Source organism: Carettochelys insculpta, chromosome 7 (genome assembly GCF_033958435.1).
Source record: "Carettochelys insculpta isolate YL-2023 chromosome 7, ASM3395843v1, whole genome shotgun sequence".
NCBI lineage: Eukaryota > Metazoa > Chordata > Testudines > Carettochelyidae > Carettochelys > Carettochelys insculpta.
Window position 1 is genome coordinate 69738093 of NC_134143.1, and position 20578 is coordinate 69758670.

Here is a 20578-nt window from a genome sequence, read left to right on the forward strand (position 1 = left end):
AGCTGGGCGAATAATGGCTTTTTCCGTTCACTGGCCATTTCAAAAAGAAAAAGCGGGGGGCGGGAGAGGAAATTGGGGAATTCATTTCGGACTGAACCAAACAAGAAACTTTTTGGCAAATCAACAAATGAAAAAATTATTGGGGGGTCAAGCAAGATGTTTCATTCTGACAAAAAAAAAGTCAAAACATTTCAGTTCTGACCATCTTATTTAATAAATGAAGTCAAAGAAATGTTGAAAGAAAAAGCTGCCTCAAACTGAAAAAATCGAAGCATTTCATTTTGAAAGTGGCACATTTTTAGGCTTCTTTCATCCAAAACAATTTGGCAGCCCAGATATGCATTCACAAAATGTTCTGACATGGTCAGATCCACATTTTTTCCCCAGAAAAATGATTGCGGGGCAAGGAGGAGGAGACACCATCTGGCCCAGTTGTCACTGGTTCTATCGCTGCCTACAGCTTGGATGGCAATTTGTCCTTTTTTCCTCTTCCTCTGTCCATTTTCCTGTGTTTTTTCATGTGCCTCAATTATCTTTATATGTAAGTGCCTGGAGATCTTTCAATGACTTGTGAGGCCTGGAAGAATTAGTCCCATAAGGAAACAAGGCACAGAGAATAAGTGACTAGCCCAAGTTCACACAAGGAGTATGTGCCAGAGCAACGAGTTAAACTTACTCCTCCCAACATCCAAGCTACTTCCCTAACCAGTTTGGCCACAGCCTGCCCTGCCAAGCACTCAGTGGATACTTGATCATAGGAGTGAGAGGCTGGCAGAGGAATTAAATGCAGGTCTTAATGTGTGTGCCTCAGGGCCTCGAAGAAGGAATAACAAACCTAAGGGAACTATGTAGTCCCAGCAGCTGGACTTCAATACCTCTCTAGGGACAAAATACTAGAATCCCACCATCTCTCAGAAAGAGTGGCGGATTGACTTAAGGGGAAATGGGACCATTGCCCCAAGCCCCCCAGGTGTGAGGGGCCCCAGGGCTCCAGAACTCCATTTTGTTTCAAGAATTTGCTTTAATGGATCTAAAGAACTGTGTTTTGTCATTCTTATTTGAAAATTAACTTAAATGTAATTTTATTAGGCAGTGTGAGTAATAATAGGCATGTGTGGTGTTTAAAGCATAAATATTGACATTATATGAATATTTTAATATACTGGGGGGAGCTCGTGACCGTGTTGTCCCAGGGCACCACCTGCCCTTAATCTGCCCCTGCTCAGAAATCCTCCTTCCAGACTGACACCAGACTCTGGATGAGTCCCCACGTGGCAGCAGGTGGTCCTGAACCAGCGCCAGAAAATACCACTCAGTGTCTAGCAGGTGGCCTGGCAGCTGCGGTTTATTCCCCTGTCCTCTGCTTTTCAAGTAAACCTCGGCCTGTGCAGTGCGCAGCACTTGGCTCCTTTGCATCCTGCTCCCCTCATCTCAGACTGCAACTTCCAAACAGGCCTGTTCCCCATGACAGGAACCCGCCTCGCCGGCAGGCAGAGAAAAAGAAGCAGACAGCGCTCCCCGGTGAGGCTGACACAAATGGCATTTCCAAACTGGTCAAGATTCCTCTCAGCACCAGCTCATCCCCGAGGAGTGAAAGCTGCTTTTCCTTTCTGCTTTCCCTACAGCAAAGGGGCTTGCTGAGCTGAGAACTAAAGCTTAATTCCAATGGAACAGGCCTCCTTCCTCACTGTTCTCATTCCAGCTGTCTGTCTCCCGGCCCTTGCTCCACCTGGGCGTGCAGATGGGTATGTCTCAAAACATAACGCAGGAATTTCCGACAGGTTCCATTTCTTTGGCTCAGCCTGACGTCTGCTGTCCAGTAGACCCACAGTTCTCAGAGACAGCAGTGTAAATCAGGAACAACAGCATTCTTATCAGCTGGAGAACACCAGTTTTACAGTAGCATCACTTTAACATGACACTGTTTTCCCAGGAGGCAAGTAAAACACAGGTGGGATTTTCATCACAGGGAATAAAAATATTCTATGGTTCCTGGCTGCAGAGGGCCATTTGTGCTGAAGCCTCTGTACCATGCAATCACTCACTTAGGAAAGGCAAGAAAAAGCATGCTGTTCCACAATGCTTTCCTTCCCAATGGCCACAGAAAAGCAACCCTGAGATTTGTGCAATGGCAGAAGCAGAGTGTTTGGGTTCTGAGCCTCTGCCCATCACTGTGGCGGAGAAGTGCAGCCAGTAGGGCCATGCAAAAATCTGTCATGAAATTCCGAGGTCTCAAAAATGGGAGATTTCTGCATTTCGTTTTAACTTCATGGGACTGGCCCAGGTTTATGCAAACCACCACCCTGCTGTGAGTGAAACCAGATCAGTTTCATTCAAAGCTGGGCTGTGTCTGAGAGGATTCCAAGCCTTTACGGAAACTCCAGATTCCGTGGTAGTCCCAATGGCTTTGCACCGTGAATGGTGATGTTCTCATGAACGTTCACCAGGAACGGCAATGTTCTCATGATGTGTTCGCCTGGAGAAATCAGAGACAGCTGAAGGAAGCTGGAATTAATTATCCATCAAATTTAGTGAAGAATACGTTCTGCTTTGTCCTAATTGTTCATTTCATGGTGGCAGGGCTACCAAAGTAGCACCCTAACGTAGCACTTGCGCTCATGTGTCCCTCAGTGGGCTGGTGGGCCTGTGGGTAGTAGCCATGATCCCATACCCATGCAGAGCAACGTATACAAGAAGCCAAACTCTAATCTCTATGCCCTTGGGCTGCAGAATCCCTTCATGCTGACTCCATTTCTCTTTAGCCCATTTCCTTCAAGATGCTTTTGGTGGGATTTTGAGTTCGTTCCTTTGACATGCAAGTAACGACACCTGCTTTCCCTAAGGCCCGCTAGGCTCCACTGTGCTGGGATTTGCCTGTAACTGAGAAATCTGTCCCAGGTGGAAGGTGCTCGCTAACGAATTAGTGCAGGAGGCAGGCCTGGAATCCCCACAGCTGCCAAATTCCTCTGGAATGGGCCACAAAGCAGCAAGCCTGCGATAACAAATGGCTCTCGAGCCTAACCTGCCATCCAGGGCAGGCTCTGGGGTTGCCTCAGCAAGCTCCTGAATTTCTGTGTACTTCCCAAGCAAAGGGAGCCAGCTCAGGCTCCCAGGGATGGCATGGAGTCCACATGTCAGACGGGCAAGCACTGAGCCCATTTCCCACTGGACCCCTGGCTCAGAAGCAGTAAGAGCATCGGGGAGCTTAACAGTCTCTCAAAAACAAGAAAAAGTAGCAATTTGGGATGAAGTAGAGTGCAACGTACGGCACATGAAAGAGCAAGCAGAGGGCTATAAGCAGGTGAGGGGAAAGGCGTACTGGGATTCTCATGGCTAAGCGGGAGCCATCCGTATGGCTTCGGGTGCCCTATGTAGCCTGAGCCCCTGGTCTCTCCCTCCCTGCTGGGGAGCTAAAGAGCACCTCTGAGGAGGAGGGAGAGGGGTGCTGTGCTCAAGGCTGTGGGGGCAGGAGCCGACAGGGAGGCTGGTGGGGGAACAGGTGGGTGAGGAACCGATGCAGCTCACTAGATATGTGGGTTGGGAGGCAGAGCAGGAGATCGGGGCCACTGGAGCTGGGGAGCCATCAGCCCAGGGTGTGGGGGTCTGAGGGATTCACCCGCTAGGTCTGGAGGTGGAGCAGGGGGCAGGGGTGCCAGGAGATTGAGTCGCAGGGCCAGGAGGTGGTGGGGGACTGCAGGCCCAGGAGATTGGGCCATGAGGCAGGAGTAGGGTGGAGGGGCCAGGGAGATTGGGCTGTGGGGCCGGAAGGCAGAGTTGGGGCAGAAGGGCTGGGGGATTGGGTGGCCACACCCTGGAGATGGATCAGAGGCCAGGGACTGAGGCTGCTTGAGGCAACTCTGGTCTGTGGCTGTGCTGGGCACACATAGGCGCAGCAAAGGGCACTACCTAATCAATGCAAAGTGGTGCCCCAAATTTAGTGGTGCCCTATGTAGCCGCGTACCCTGAAGATGCTTAGGGATGGCCCTGCACGGGGAGATACTTTAAGCTGCAGATTCAGCCTCTGAAATTGGGTCTCTGGAATGATGTAGCATGGAAAGCCCTGATTCAGGACTCTCCACTATAGGTCCTTTCTGTCCTGCCTCAGTCCCCCAGTGACCCCTGACAATTTAGTTGATCCAGAATCACAAATGTAATAAGCTGTTGCATTGCCAGAACTGGATGAATATGTCATTGCTTGAGTAGACAACTCATGTGCAGGATCATCAGAAAGGAGAATGTTCCTGCATATATAAACTTAACATCGGCCTTGCTCAAGCAAGACTCCCACTGCAGTAACTAGGAACAGTAATTGCTCTCAAAAACTAACCTCGGGCACTCAGGTATGGAAATGTTGGCCTTAGCCTTGTCACAGCTTGCCTGCCTGCACATGTGGACTGCAATGACATGCTTCCCTGAAATGTGTAATTTAGCCACTTGATGTCTTTCCACGGTTCCAGAGCACAGCCCCTGGTAAACCAAGGAGAGTGAGCTGGAACCAAAGCTATGCGGAAGACTGACTGTTTGCATCTGTAGCTGGCTATCTACAAGTGCCTTCTGTGTCAGAAGAGCTGTGATTCCATAGACCTTGACAGGGTCAATAAAACTGGCTCACAGAGGGGCTGAGTAAATGAATGCTGGTACAGTGCTCAGAGTAGGAAACAGTTCATCTTTCCAGAACAATGTACAGGACACAGACACAGCAAGGCACATATTGGGGCTGGCACAGGAAACTATACCCTTTAAACTCCTTTTTCAGACTCTCAGAACTTAGATCTTCGCAGGTCAGCTCTGCTTCCTGCTGAATTTTGGATGGGAGACAAGATAATTTGGATTTAATGATGAGGATCGGGCCAATGATTTCTTTTCATCCAGATTACTTGAAATAAGGTGTTACTTGCAGGAGAAGGAGGAGGGACTGAGGAGTCATTCCCACCTGAACACGTTTCAGCTGTATTTTTACTAATAATTTCTACAGATATAGGGCCAGAACTAAAGGCAGTGTTAAACCTGCCCCTTTGAAGTTAATGGGCCTATTCCAGTTTAGGATCTATCTGTCAAAAGGTCAGGAGAAGAGATGCTATTGTCTTTATATTTCAAACCATAAATGGAATTAATTATCACTTTCCTAAGATTCTGTTCCAGTTCACCCTAGTGTCGCTCCACTGCTTTCAAGCATTAGTCCTGATTTATGTCTAGATACATGGGATCAGAAAAAGAACTTAGATGGCTTTGTGATTTATTGGTGGGGGTTGCCTCTAATACAATTAATTGCATTCACTCCCAGCTGTGTCGTCCTTAAATCGAACACCACGCTGCCAGAGCCAGCCACCCGCCCCACCTGCAGCTGCTGGGTCCAACCACCTGCCAGCCACCAAGGCTCAGCACTGCCGGGGCCAGTCGCCCACCCGCCAGCCACCCCAACTGCCCACCCAAGCCCCATGCTGCCAGGGCCAGCCACCCACCCACCAGCTGCCTGAGCCCCACGCCGCTCGGGCCAACCGCCCACCCGCCAGCCCAAGCTGCTCAAGCCCCACAGTGCCGGGGATGGACACTCAAGCCCCACAAGCCCCCCTGCCACCCACGCCCCTCCCCTCCCCCAAAGCCAGGCACCCCAGTCCCCCACTCTCACCCCATCCTCCTCCCCCAGGTCAGGCACCCCCAGCCTCCCATCTAACCCCATTCTTCTCCTCCTCCCCTCCCCTCCCTTCCCCAAACCACACTCACTCAGCTCTGCAGGAGGCGGCTAGCTCCATGTGGGTCTTCGCCGGCTGCCTGCTTTTTATAGCAGCTACACCGGGTTGCCCACATAAAATGACAGAGGCTGAGAGCCGGAAGCAAAGTCCAGCTTTATCTTTAGGGAGTGGGAATGATGGGGGGAGCTGGGTCACCTCGCACCCCCCCAGGAATTTCTTCATGCCCTCCCAGGGGGGCACAGCCCCCAGTTCGGGAAACTATGCTCCATTGGAGGCTGTTGAGAGATTTTTAGCCCTTGCCCAATACACTGCAATGATACTTTTTTCCTTCCTAAGTCATTCTTAACAGGAATCTTAATTTAGCAGGCAGCACTGGGAGTCCATCCAAATATTTCCTGTCTCTTAGTGCCCACTATAAACACCAGGGGGGAAAAAAATCAGAAGAGACTCTTTGGACTGTGTGTTGATGATCTCAGTTGTAAAATCAACATACAGGAGGAAAGGAGCAAGCAGAGGAGGGAAAACACAATGGCTGCTAATAACGAATATGCATGCCTAGCAATCCTTTCCTGGTTGCCTGGCAACCTGCAGAAGGCCTGCTAGAAAGGGAGGGGGTAAACGGACAAGTGACTTAATTGGGGGCTTCCAGAGCGATGACATTATATGACTGAGGGGGGATGCAGAGAGCTGACCCACTGCCACCATCCTGTACTGAAACTACAGCACAGGTAAAGGGGGCTTCTCATGGGCCTGCTGCTTCATTTGAAAAGGTTGGGGGAAAGGAATCACTGGAATCAAAACAGACTTTTTCCTGAGGGTTGCTTTATCTCTGCATTAGTTATTCCCATGGGTGGTCTGGCTGGGAGGGGGCAGGCCTGGGCATCAGGGGATCTGGGTCTCATGCGCCCTAGGGAACACCCTAGATCAAGCTCTTGAGACTCAACAGCAAGGGATGTAACCGAACTTCATTAATCTCACGTATGCACTGTAGGACAATTGCCTAGTTCCTCCCAAGCACCTAGAGCCCCACCCCAATATGCATGGGGCTCTGTGTAAAATTTGAGATGGATTCTCTCGGGACAGGCCTTCTGGTCACGCCAGAAAACTGGTCAGGTGACCAAATTGATGCCCCCCTCCCCGGCCCCTCCCATAAGATTGCACGTTCTAGCTCACTGGTGGGCAGCCTGCAGGCCACGGGCAATCTGCTGACAGGCCATGAGACATTTTGCTGGTGTTGAACATCTTCAGCCAGGACCCCTCCAGCTGCCAGTGGCCAGGCATGGTAAACCACTAGGAGGTTTGCGGGACCAAGCCTGCAGAGACTCAACATCAGCAAAATGTCTCTGGGACCGTGAGTGGATTGCCTGGACGGGCCTCCATTCGCCTACTAGTGTTCTAGCTCACATTCTGCCCCAGCTTCCTGGGTGACCTTGGACAAGCGACAGAGGCCAAAAGTGGCCCCAGATTTTGAGTAACTCGTTTTTGTTTAGGGGCCCAGCTTGAGACACTTATGGCCCGACATCTCCAGCTCGAGGCAGTGAGAACCACACAGACTCAGGAGAAGTCACTCCATTGGGTGCCCAAAGGCTGAGGCTGTCCAAGCAAGTGGCTACTCTGGAAAACATAGTTGCTGGTTCACTCATGCTTCAGTTTCCCCTTCTGTAAAATGCACCAGCCAAGCTCCCAGCAGCGTGGTGCAGCTCAATGGGTGGCTCTGTAGCATTACTAAGAATGAACAGAAATCACAGGGTCTTGACTGAGTACGCAGAAAGCTGCAGCTTGCGATTTTGGGGGTCATTTTTAATTTGTTTTTTAAAGATTGTTATTTTCCTTACTCCTGCCTCAAGAAAGTGATAGGACCACCTCCCGAAGAGCACACCTACCAGCTGCAAAAGTGGCGTTTCTCTGTGCCAGCATCCTCCCCCACACAGCCCCCAGCTCCCATGCAGAAGCAGAAATAGCCTGCACTGCAGGTCTGGCTCAGAGGCTGGACACAACCCCACACTTGTCTCTAGATTCTTGCCACCACAGCCCACCTCACACAGAGCTTGTAACATGAGTTTCTAGGGGACGAGGATGGAGCGCACCTGTCAGCATTTGGTTGGCAATCTCTCCCCGCTGCGGCTGCTGCATTTGTTATTGACGTGGGTGGTGTTTCAGTATAGAGTGCAGTCATGCACAGTGTAAGCACATCTCAGTGAATGAATAGAAAGTAAAACCAGGCACATCACCCCCCAGTCAAGTACCCCACTGATGTCAGCCACCAGCGTGGGGCGCACAGAGAGCAGCCACCTCTGAAATTATCAGGGTCTACACCGGGTAAAACCACAAATTCAGCCCCTGCGATGGAACCCAGGGACCAGGCGGAAGCTAGTGTGAACGGCAGCGTACAGGTGCGTGGGCTCCAGGAAGGAAACATCACAGAGGAGCTGGGCAGCTCTGTTCTTCCCTGAGCAGAGCAACGCTAACCCAAGAAGGCAAAGGGGGGGGGCACGGGTCCAAGCAAGGCAGTGAGTTCAAATCCACAGAGCTCCAGCTGAGCTTCCCCACAACCGCTGTCCCAACCGCTCTGGGTTTCCCTGGGCAACCATCACCACACCATCAAACACAGAAGTGGCACAAGGACCTCCACCCACATACTGGTACTAGGGCAGCTTCTAGGCTTAACCCCTGCCTGTACCACCCTCCACAGAGCTGCATCCCACTGTTCTAACCAGAAGATGAGTTTTACCACCCGCAGCTTTGTCTCCCCAGCACACAGCAAAGCCCTGCTGGCTCCTGTGGGTCAGAGCCCTCCACAGTGCTGGAAGGCAGTGGAAGGAGGGGAGGGGAAAATTTGGAACTGAGGGGCAGATCCTGTGATGCACTGAGAAACTCACAATAACTCCCGCTGCCTTTAGGGACAAGCCCCAGGAGAAAGGGCACCCCACAGAGTATGCTCAGCCATAGCCCTTTGCTCATTGGCTCCTCAAGGTCACCCACCCTCCAAGCTCAATGTCATGGGGCAATTCATTGAGATCCCATCATGCCCTGGGGCCTTGGCACACGTTAGAGTTATGCTCTGACACCCGTTACAGTTGCATTTGAGCATCTTTCCCACTTAGTCCAGCCCTGTCAGTAGACTTAGGATTTAGCCTGTTTGTTCTGGACTAAAATCCCATTTATGTTGACATAGTTATGGTAGAAATGTAATGAAGGGCCTTCCAGAGCTCATCTAGTCCTTTCCTCCCACACTGGGGGGAATAAGGACCAGGAAAAAGCCTGGGGACAAAACTCACCCCCAGAAAAGTGGGGATATCGGGCCAAACTGTCCAAGCTCCCAAGAAATCCCACCAAGATGAACAGTGTCAGTTCAAATTCTCACCAGTGTAGATCAGAGCAAGAATGGGCCCACTTTGCTCCCACCCCCCCAATGCTTTTTGGTATCCTAAAGCCCCAGCATCCATCTCATGACCCACCACCTTGCTAAAAGTGGGGCACATCCCCACATCACACCTTCCTTTCCCCAAATCTACCTGCCTGGGTTACACAGCAGTAACTCTGATTGTACAGCACCTAGCACAACGGGGTCGCGGTCCATGACTGGACTTCTAGGTTCTCCGGTAATACAATGTTCCACTGGAGGATGTGGCTGAGTTTTAATCCTGGAATCACAAGGCCAGACCCTCATACCTTTTTGCTCCTGCTGAATGGCACCCGACTCCAGAAGCGGTCCCACCCCATTCAGTCAGGCCTCTCAGAGGAATGTACTTCCACACCGAGTAACCATGTCAGAACCTCAGATTCTGAGGTGCCAAGGCCATTGAGACCATCTGCTCTGGCCTCCTGTGCAACACCGCCACAGAACTTCCCCAGCATAATGCTGAGAGCCCATCTTGCAGAAGAACCTCCCTTCTTGGGTCAGAATTTGTCAGCGATGGACAGTGTGACACAGCACTGGGAAAATTTTTCCAATGGTTAACTACTTTGCTGCTAAACTTTTCCTTTACTTCCAGTCTGAATTTGGCCAGCTTCAACTCCTAGCCCCCGGTCAGAGTTAGCCCTTTCTCTGCTAGATCTGAGGAGCGCTCATTATATAACTGCCCCCCGTCTAGGTACTCATAGGCTCCAGCCCACTGGTAGGGGGGCTGCAAAGGGGCCAAGTGCCCTGAGGCCTGGCAATTCAAAAGGGCTGGGGCTCCCAGCCTTCTGCAGCAGTGGTGGTGGCAGCCAGAGACCCGAGCGCCTTTGAATTGCCGTCAGAGCTCCACACTGGCCTCTCGGCCCAGCTCTGAGGGCTTGGCGGGGAATGTATGCCCCAGTCCAGGCGGTGCTAAGAACTGGCTATTCCCAGCCCTGCCGCTTCTGTGAAAGGCTCCACCCCTTTCAGGGGCACAGAGAATCCTTTCCACCTTGCCCCAGAGCCCTCAGTGGCTGATGCCCCCCCGAGTAGGCTGTAACCAAGTCATCCCTCAACCTCTTTGTCAGTAGACAGACTTGAGGAACCTCAGTTACTCTAAGGCAGGTTGTCTAATCCTTCAGTGATTTCCATGGCTCTTCTCCGAACACACTCCACTTTGCCAAAAACCTTCCAGCTCACAGATCTAAGGCTACCTTCTTTCCCACAAAGGATTCAGGATTCTCCCCTACAATATCGTTAGTGTCTACCTCTAAAGAACCACAGTGAGGAGACTGCCACTTCCAGCAGCACCCAACGGTTCCCAAACAGAAGTAAGGCTCCGATTAGGTTCCACACTGGTCAAACAAGTAATAAAAAAACAGTCCTCCACCCAGAAGCCCCCCATCAGGTGTGATGATGGAAAGCAACAGGTGGGTGAGATGAAGCAGACAAGAAAAGGTCAGCTGCAGGACTAAGTAACAACAAAAGAAGCATCATTTTGCTTAATGAGCTGTAGCATCTGCTAACCATCTACCTGGTCATATACCATACCACACCATTACACGGCTGTGCCACAGAACGGAGCACACAGATGGTGACACAGAAGATACACACCTCCTCTGGTCACATAGCCACAGCCCCTGCCACTGAACAAGGAAGGCAGAGAATCCAGGGTGGGAAAGGAGAACTGCTCCAGAGTATTGAGTACCCTTGTTTTGGAAACAGATATGGCTCTTGAAGAGTGAGACACATGGCATCAAGACAAGCAGCACCTTTTAATTGTTCTTAGATGTATTTATTTGGCAAGAGTTGGAGAGGGGGAGAAAGCAAGTGAAGGAAACTTTGTCAGGTTGTTTGCATTGATTTTGTTCTTGCTTTAAAACAAAATGCACCCACACAATAAACACCAAACCCTGAAAGAGCACCATGCCCTCCTCCCAACCCAAAAAGCAATTTTGAAATCTGTCACCTATGAACTCCCATGGGTACTGTACCTATTAATAATTCATCAAATTATTACAGGCATTACCGTGTTTTGCATTATGACAACAGTACACACTTCTGCAGAACTCCCTACAAATCTCCTTGCCAAGCTATTAATAAATAAAATGTAATTCACCATATTCAATTTGTTGTTTAAAAGCTAAATATTTCATCACGAATAATTCATTTTAAATCACCAGCAAAGACTCTCCCTACAAAAATAATCTGCAGTCCTGCACTTTGCCCATACCTGAGATTAAATTACACTTCAAACGTTACATCACAAATTGAGTTCTTGCTGTAATGTTTATGTAGCAGCTATTAGACCACAAGTCCCTACAGACTGATCAGGTAGGTACCGGCTGGCTGGAGATGCTCAAAACTTCATTATGCTGCGTAGGCAAGACCTGGGGAAAGATTAGAAATGTAGGACCACTGCATTGCCTGTTTGCCACAGAAGGACGACAAAGAAAAATATCATAAGACTAACACCAACTCCTACAGGGGGGTTTTCCCATCAGGAAGTAACTAGCTTCCCAGGTGAAGTTCCTCTTGGGAACTCTCCTGCTTTGTTTCCCAAGGTCTCTTCCCCTGAAAACACTTCTCTTCCTAAAGTAACTCAGCATGTGTAGATTGGGCCCTGATTCCATCAATGGTGGGGCTGGGGGTAGCAACTGTATCATGACACCCCAGACAGTGAAAGTCAGGTTAAGTGATTTACTCTATATCACTCATTAAGTAACCTCACCAAGGCAGAAACAGAACTAAGGTCTCCTCGGTGCCTGGCTAGTATTCCAGCCACTAGGCCACACTGCTTACTGTGTAGTTACTGCCCCTCTGACATGATACTTGTTCGAGACAATGGCAAGGCTTCCACCAATCTCAAAGGACCTGTCAGCCTCATTTTAGCAAGGTTATTTAACCAGCACTGTTAGCAATTTTTCACTGAAACTTATTCTGGGTGGAAAATGAAAAGCAATTTTCAGTGAAAAACTGTTAACAGTCTGGTAAAAAATATCATTTTAACAGTCTGAGATATATATAGATATAGATATAGATATAGATATAGATATATAGATATGTAAAATTTCCAACTTGAAGGTGCAAAACTGTTTTTTTTTCCCCAGTTTTGGTCAAAACCATCTGTGTTCATCTTTCACCTTGTCAGATCCTGAATATTTCTACTAATTTTTTTAAACTGAAAACCATCTTTGAAAACCCAATAACTTTTCCTTATTTAGTTTTGGTATTTCATCAAAATGGAAAAGAAATCAAAATTTCCTGCAAAAGTGATTTTTGCATAGGTCTACTTCTTAAGCACCTGCCTAATTTTAAGTGCATGAAGAGACCCCTTGATGTCAATGAGAACTCATGTGCTTAACACTAAGCTTATGCAATCTCGCTAATTTGGGGCCTACATAAGGCCCTATATGTTGCTTTCTCCCCATAGATCTCCAGTGCCCTGGTGCCAGTGGATGTAAACATCGTCATCCTTATACAGACAAGAAAACTGAGACTTGGGATGATAAATGACCTCACTCAAAGCCAGACAGGGAAGTGTATGGTAGAGCTGAGGAGTAGATTCTCTGTCAACTCCCGCTTTTATTGTGTACCTGCCCAAACATCCATTGCAACTGCCCCATCAACAGTGGAAAATTAATCTTTGCTGACCTCCCTTCCCCCCGCTTTCCCACCTCTGATCAGCATAGACTATGAAGCATGAGACTTGGCAATGGACTCATGGGAGCAGAGCCAACATCATGTAGCAGTGTACTCTATAATGTGTTTTATTGTGCAGTCTGCATTTGCATGTGTATTTCCTATAGTACAATACAGATCTATAATAGAACAAATCATAATTTAACTATTATGGGCCAGAATTAAGAGCCCTCTGAAGTCAATGCAAAGACTCCCATGATTTTAATGGAGCTCTGAGTCAGGTCCTATGTGACAAGCAGTAGTAAAAATGAGGGCTACTTAAACAGTAACACATTAACATCACCCTACAGACAGGGATCTCCATGCACTTCACTCCCCTTCTTGGCAGTCACTCGAAAATAAGAAAGATATCTTCAGGTCACCCTCCTACTTGTGAGTCCATTGAGGGCTGATCAGCCCAACTCTGGAGCCGCAGGTCTTATCACTTAAGGGGCAGGTGTTGGTAGCTGTTGGAGGGGTGCGGGGCAGTTTTTTCCTTTTTCTTCTTCTCTGCCTCTCCTCATCTGCACTGAAATGGGACCTCTCAAGTTGCGCCACCGTCTCACGGATTACCACTCTCTGCTCGGGACAGTCCTGGTCAAGGTTCTCCCAGGTCTCGATACCGATGTTGCACTTCTTCAGCCTGTCCATATATCACTTCCACTGTCCCCCCAGTGCTCCTCCATCCTTCCTGCAATTTGGAAAAACAGAATCTCTTTTGGGAGGTGCTGATCAGACATCCGAATCATATGACCAGTCCAACAAAGCCGTTGATGAATGATTTTGGCCTGAATGCTGGTCATGTTGGACTCTTAAAGGGCGCTAGCGTTCATGTGCCTATCCTCTCAAGAGATGTTTAGGATTCTCCTGAGGCAGCATTGATGACATTGTTCAAGTGCCTTCAAATGAGGCTTGTATGTTGTCCAGGTTTCACATGCGCATAATAGCATTGGAACAACCGCTGCACAGTATAGAGGGAGCTTTGTCTTAGTAACTAAGGGCTCTAAATTCATTCAGGATCAAAGCCCATTGAAACCAATGACAAAACCCCCACTGAATTCCATGGGTTTGGTCAGTCTTCTTAGGAGTGCAGTGGGAGCAGTATTTGGTGCTTAGGGAAGCAAGCAGTGGGTCACTGGCCTGGGTTTGGGAAATGAGTGTCCCACCAGGCCAACTGTGACCCAGTGTTAGGATTAACATAGCCAGACCTGAAGTCAAAGCCCAGCAAACAAGGTGCAAGAGCCAAGGAAGCCACTTGGCACCACTAGCTAGGATTTCCAGGCGTCTAATCCATAAACCCAAACACCCTTGTCCCTCACCCTGCCCTTCCCTGAGGCCATGCACCAGTCCTGTCCCTTCTTGAAGGCCCCACTCACTCCACCCGCCCTTGCTCACCCTCCCCCACCTTCATTCACGTTCACTGAACTGGGCCAGGGACGAAGTCAGAGCTGAGGGTTTCAGAGCATGTGATGGAGCTCCTGGCTAAGCCTGGGGAAGAAAGCTGGGGTGCAGGAGGGGATGCAGGGTTCATGTTCTGGGAAGGAGTTTGGGTGTGGGAAGGGGTGAAGGATGCAGGCTCTGGATGGGTGGTGCTTACCCCAGGCACTCCTGGAAGCAACTGGCATGTTCGGCTCCTAGGCTCAGTGGCAGCTACATGGTTCTGTGCGCTGCCCCTGCCTGCAGGCACTGCCTCTGCAGGCCCCAGTGGCCATGGTTCCCAGCCACTGGGAGCTATGGAGTTGGCATTTGGGGCAGGGGCAGCACGCAGAGAACCCTAACCACCCCTGCATATAGGGATATGACGGTCACATCTGGGAGATGCGCTGAGCCAGGATAGATAGGGAGCCTGCCTCAGCAACACGGCACTGCGAACCAGCCTTTCAGCAGCCTATTAAAGTCTCCCAGTGTGGTTTCAGTAGCCAACAGAGATCTATCCCTCTTCCAGAAGACACCTGGTCAAAGCCTACCCCACCCCAATCACTTTTTTTTTTTTAAGACTAAACATGGACGGCTTTTTAGTCTTTCCTCATTGGTCGGGTTAGAACAATGTAATAAAGTGTGGCTCAAAATATATTTTCTCTGGTTAATTTAGATTGAGCAAACGTCCCAACATTAACGTCTTTGTCTTATAGAGGCAACTATTACCCTCACCCAGTCCTGATTTTTCACACTTGCCAGCTGGTTGCCCTACGTTCATTACCAATGTCTTTTTTTTTTTTTCTTGACTCTTGCCAACTTTTAGAACCATTCAGAAAAACGTAGCCAAAATAGTTTTCCACTGGAAAATGACATTTTGACAAAATGAAAATTTTCCACCTTATCAGTTTTGACTGCATCCTGGCTGAAAGACATCTGAAAAGAGGCTTTTGATTTTCCATTGTGAAATGATGACTTTTCACTTCAAAATGTGACATACAAAATTTAACAAAGCAAGGGTCAAAAATCAAAACGAAATGCCCTGAATGAGGTTTGTCATGGAAATTTCCTCTCCCAACCCTCCCTCCTTCCTGCTGCCCCCAAAAATGTTGGCTTTGGTGCTCATTTTTAGGTTAAATTTTCTTCTCAAAAATTGCAAAATTTTGCATGAATAAGAAAGTTTTGTTTTGTAGTCAGCTGTACCAACTAGGAAATACTGAGACTCAATCAGCACCCTAAGTATGGTATGAGCCATTCAACCTCCCACCTGGCTGAGCCAACTAGCAAGCTTGAAAAAGACTCTTAAGGTCTGAGTCTTTTCATTGTTGTATCGCCACTGACTGGAGGAATTTCTCCGGATTTACGCTGGCATCAGTGAGATCACAACCAAGTTCCTGGATTTTGGCTTCATCAAATATGATTCCAGGTGGGCTAATTTTCTAGGACAAAACTGGGGAGGTGCTGCAGTTTCATAACAAAGAAGGAACTTCAAATAATTTGCAAAGCAAGCCCTGAAGCATCAAAATCACTGGTGCTTCAGATAAATTATCCCAACTCATAGAACACGAAGGGTGCGCTACAGAAATTTGGAGAAATTTGTAACCCAACCCCTGCTCCAAGAAACCCACCATCACCGATAATTTATGTAGTTGGCTTGTGTCAGTTAGCAGCCCCAGCTCAAAGCCAATGTTCTGAATTATTTGCTACAGTAAACTGCCAGCTGTTTTAGAACCCCGGGAATGACACTCTGATTTCATATTAGGCCCCTTGTAAGCATCCTCAAGAACGCCGCTCTGCAAATCTATCAGAGTTGGCAGACCCTTGAACAGCAATGTGAGCAGAAGAAAGTGCTGCCTGTTTCCACAGAGTGCTGACCTACAGGGTGACTTTGAGGCAGCTTTTCAACATTTCAGTTTTGCTTTGACACAACCCACCAGGAACAGACGTCTTGCAACAAAGGGGCCTAACCCTGCAACATGGTGAGACACACTCATCAGCAGTGGTGTTGACAGCCACCATGGGCCCGGGGGCAAGGTGGGAGGGGAGCCCAGTTCCTTGCCCCTGGAAGGGGCGAGACCAAGGGCCAAAGGAGCAGAGCTTAGGGCAGCCAACCCTTGCCTCTCCTGCCCACTCCCTCAGAACCATGCAAGCAATGGCAGCACAGCACTGCCACAGGCTTTCAGAGGGGCCCAGAAATCCAGCCCCTTTGAAAGGCCAGACCCCAAGGAACCTACCCCTGCTGTCCCCTACCATCGTCAGGCCTGATCACCAGGGACTTTAAGCTCAGAAGAATCCGTGACAAGGGGTGGTGTGATGAATAGCAACCCTGCAGAGCACAGTTACTATTTAGCAATGTAATAAAACAACACCACTTATTAAAAACAATTAAACATACATGAGCTGCCTACCTAATCTGACATGACCGTGCAGGCAATGACATTAGCTGTCAGTGGGGCTGTTATTCTATGTGAATGGGGGTCCACATGACAATCTCATTCATATTTTGAGCACCACGCTATGAAAAAAGTTTGACAACCTCTCGCAGACTCAGATGAGCTCAGGTTTGGAGCCAGGAACATCAGAAGTTTAATGCCAGTGCTGACAATAACTGGCTGTGTGCCTGGGGCAACTGTCTCAAGCCTCAGTTCTGCAATGCATTTATTTCCCCTAATAAAGTAAATCATTTAAATATACATTTAAGTCCCATTAAAGCCAACAGACTAAAAGGTATCCTGTAATGAGGAGAACAAGGCCCTGAAGCCCTCTTGCTGGAGGCTTGTGGCCTTGTCACACTCTGTCTCAGTAAACCATACAGAAGTCCTCCAAGGGAGACGAGAGTGTCAGCTGGAGGAAGTGGCCCGTCAAGGACTAGGAGGGCCCTATAAGAGCTGCAGAACCAGAGTGACCCCAGCGCTGCTGGAGATCTCCTAAAGGGAGGACCTATGGGACTGGCTGTCAGAGAAAGCAGCAGCACCATGGAGAGCTCCGAGTGCAGAGCTGGCGAGAGACACAGCATTGGTGCATTAGCCAGTACAAGGGGAAGAGGTGTCTGTTAATGCTGAAAGTCCGTTATATCCAAATGGCTATACTGTATGATGATGCACTGACCTTCCCAGCCCATCACCCACTCCTATCCTCTGCCACACCCTCTTCCCTTCCCCCCTCCTGCCCCATTCTTCCCCTCACACCTCCATCTCCCTCTCCCAATTACCAGGAGAGGAGCTGAATGCTGGTCTAGCTCCTTCCACCTCGTGCAGCTCTCAGCACTGCAGCGCCCCCAGCCCCCGGCTCCGAGCTGCCCACACGAAGGCAGAGCGTGGCTGCCCCCAGCCTGTCAGTGGGCAGCAGCCTCCGACACCGTGACTGCTGCTCAGTGCCACTGCAGGCAGTGGCAGCTGGACACTGACACGCTCCACAAACACGGGGCTGGGGGAGGAGAACTCTTGTGCCCCCCCCACAACCCCCCCACCCTGGTTCTTCTGACCCCAGTGGCTCCAGCTGCTCTGGCAGCTCCTCCAGCCCTGGAAGCGGCTCTGGTGGGTCTCTGGCATTTATTTGGGGTGGGGCTGGCAGACAGCATACGTTATTTCCAAAGTTTGTTATACCAGGGTCCGTTAAATCAGGGGTTTACTGTACAGCCCTAATCTGAGGACCTTGTTTCTGGAAGGGGAACCCCTGGAGACACTCTCCCTGCTCAAGAGGGGAACAGACTGTGAAGGAACGCTGCTGAGGGCACATGGGAGGGGCACATGCCCATGCCCCCGAAGCAGTTTGTAGCATAATCTGCATGACTCGGCCAGAGGGCCGAATCATCAAAGAGATGTTGAATTGAGGCAATAGAGATACATGGATTTAACCAGACGGGGGGTGATCATGAGAGGAGAGAGCTGCCCTGTTACAGACCTCATGACATAGCCTTCAACGCCTGGCAGAATCAGTGCCTTAAACCTATTTGTGCTTCCGTTTCTCACATGCAAAATGGGGACAATACTCACTTTGGTTACAGCTCCGTGTGCAGCATCGTCCAGTACGCATTCTGATTTCAAGTGAAGCATGCACTTCAGAAATCTCAAGGAGTGGGTAATACTACAAATGTGACGCTGGCAGTATAAGTGCCAGCTGATATCAAGGCCCCACGCCTTAATGAACACTAGCAAAGGCATATGTGCAAACAAGTCTGGCTCATCTGTGCCATGCAAAAGGCTTATCACAAGAAGGGCCATTCTGTGTCAGAGCAAGGGTCCATCTAGCCCAGGATCCTGTCTTGTAACAGTAGCCGATGCCAGGTGCCCCAGAGTGAATGAACAGACCAGGTAATCATCAAGTGTGGCCCATTCCCAACACCTGGCAAACAGGCGGAGGGGGGCGGGACAGAATTGACATGCCTGAGGCAAGGCTCTGTGCTCCCAGTGGGGTGGGGCTAGGGCATCCACCCCTCAGTACAACTGAACCATGCAATGCCCTGTCCCGCAGCCAGACCTTAGCACTGCCCAGAGCATATTACCTGAGGATCTGGCTGCAGTAGCAGTGGCCAGGAGCCCTGGGTTTTTTTGAATTGTTGGGTCCTGGGGCAGCTATCTCCTTTGACTCCTTGCTCTCCCTCCCCCACTCCCACCCTGGGTGAGCATGCCTGCAAAAAGGATAGCGACACCACCCCTGCCCATCCCAGCTAATAGCCATTGATGGGCCTATCCCATCAGCTTGTAAACTAGGCAGGCGAGATAAAAATCCCTGACCAGAAGCATAGGGAGTGTTTGTATAACAGTTGGACTCTAAAGGGGCAAAGACTCCTAAACAGAAGCAAGCACTCTCCAGGCCTATCTGGGGTTAGACCAAATGGACACACAGAGCCAGTATGTTTCTTCAGCTGTATCACCACCTGAAACCTCAGACTGCCACTCATTTGTGTGTGTCCCTTTACCTGTTTTAACTGGATAAATAGCCTCTTTCTTTTTCCTAGTTAACAAGTCTTTAGTCAATTTTTTACAGCACTGACTTCAAGCATAGTCTTCTGCATGAGCTCATAAGTGAATAACATTTTTTTAAATTGTGGCGACACTTTTTTTTTAAGATTTTAGGTATTTTGAGGTGTGGGGCTGAAAGAAAGGGTGCAGACCATAAGCCTTCCTCCTCCAGTTCCAAGTCGAATGCCACCACAGAAGCATTCTGCTACTGTTTGCAACCTGACAGTCTAGTTTCAGTGTCCAAGGCTCATTATCAGTAAAATGGGGGGAGGACCTAAATAGCATGAACAATGCAAAGTAAATGAGGCTTTAAAAATACGGTCTTTCTCAAAGACCTCCAGTGCTATTAATAGCTAGGAGGTAAAATTACTTTGATCATATATGGTATGTCACTGGACTATCACTCACACCTGTGTGAACTGGAAGCCACTGGAGCAAAACCCTTCCAAGTGACTGTGGCTGGCGGCCTGGGACTCTCATCGTGACTGCATCCCTTTAAAGGGAAATGCAGATGTGCTGGCATCCATTTCCCCTCTCTTCAGCTCATGGCAAGATCAATTACTTAACCAGCAGTCTATAGCTCTAGTTAATCAGGCAGGAATTTATGTGGCCAGGCAGGTGCAGATGACCTGTTCAGTTCCATTGACCTAAATAAGTATGATAGAATCTTGTGCCCAATCTTTGTGTGAGAGCTGTCCTGAATGGATCATGCCCCATACTGCTGTTCTGCTGACCCCACACAATCACATCCCTCCTGCTCTGCTCCTGGCTCAGATTCAACTCCAGGTGCTCCAACAATTGCTGAGAAATGCTACCTGGGAATAAGGAGTGGTGGATTCCCTGGTGGTCATCGCCACTGTGATTCGGGGTTGGGATCTGTTTTCCAATTAAATACAATCACCAACCCTTCCCCACCCCCAGCGTGAGCTGGCAAAGCCCAAATGCCTGAGGAATATGAAGCAGCAGCAGTCAGGCTCAAGTGTCATCCCACAGAGAGAGGGTTTAAATAACTAATTTACCTGAAATCTCTGCGGACTTCTCCATGGCCACCACTCCTGGTCCATGAGAATTCCCAACTCACAGTCAGCTTGTGGGAGGGAAACGGCCACCTGCCCAGTGCCCGCTAAGAAGAAAATGAGCAAACTTGACTGGCATCCTGCCAAATGGAGACTCGGACACACCCAGGTATCAGAGAAACAGAAAATACCAGCGGGGAAGGATCCCAGTCATCTGATCCCAGCAGATCTCTTCTGATCTTTGGCCCATGACAGAGAGATCAGAGGCTGCACAACCTCACTGGTAACATGCTGCCTCTTTTGTGATGCCTTCAAACTCAATGCGTGTGACCAAGAATCTCCATGGTTACCTGGTGATGACTATTGGCAGAGCTGGCACTAGGTGTAGGCACACTAACTAATTGGTTAAGATAACAAGCAACTCATCAT

At 49.3% G+C, this 20578-nt stretch overlaps 1 protein-coding gene across 2 annotated transcripts in view; it reads right to left on the reverse strand.

Annotated features, from left to right (window-relative positions):
- The window catches only part of SORCS3 (sortilin related VPS10 domain containing receptor 3), a 477486-nt gene that overhangs the window by 444921 nt on the left and 11987 nt on the right, over positions 1–20578 (reverse strand). The window contains exon 1 of one of the 2 annotated variants that reach the window (XM_074999212.1): positions 5725–5952. The exons of the other annotated variant lie outside the window; for it this stretch is intronic. The gene's annotated coding sequence lies outside the window, so the exon portion shown is untranslated. Of the gene's footprint in view, positions 1–5724; positions 5953–20578 lie in introns of those variants that run through there. 2 annotated transcript variants of the gene reach the window in all.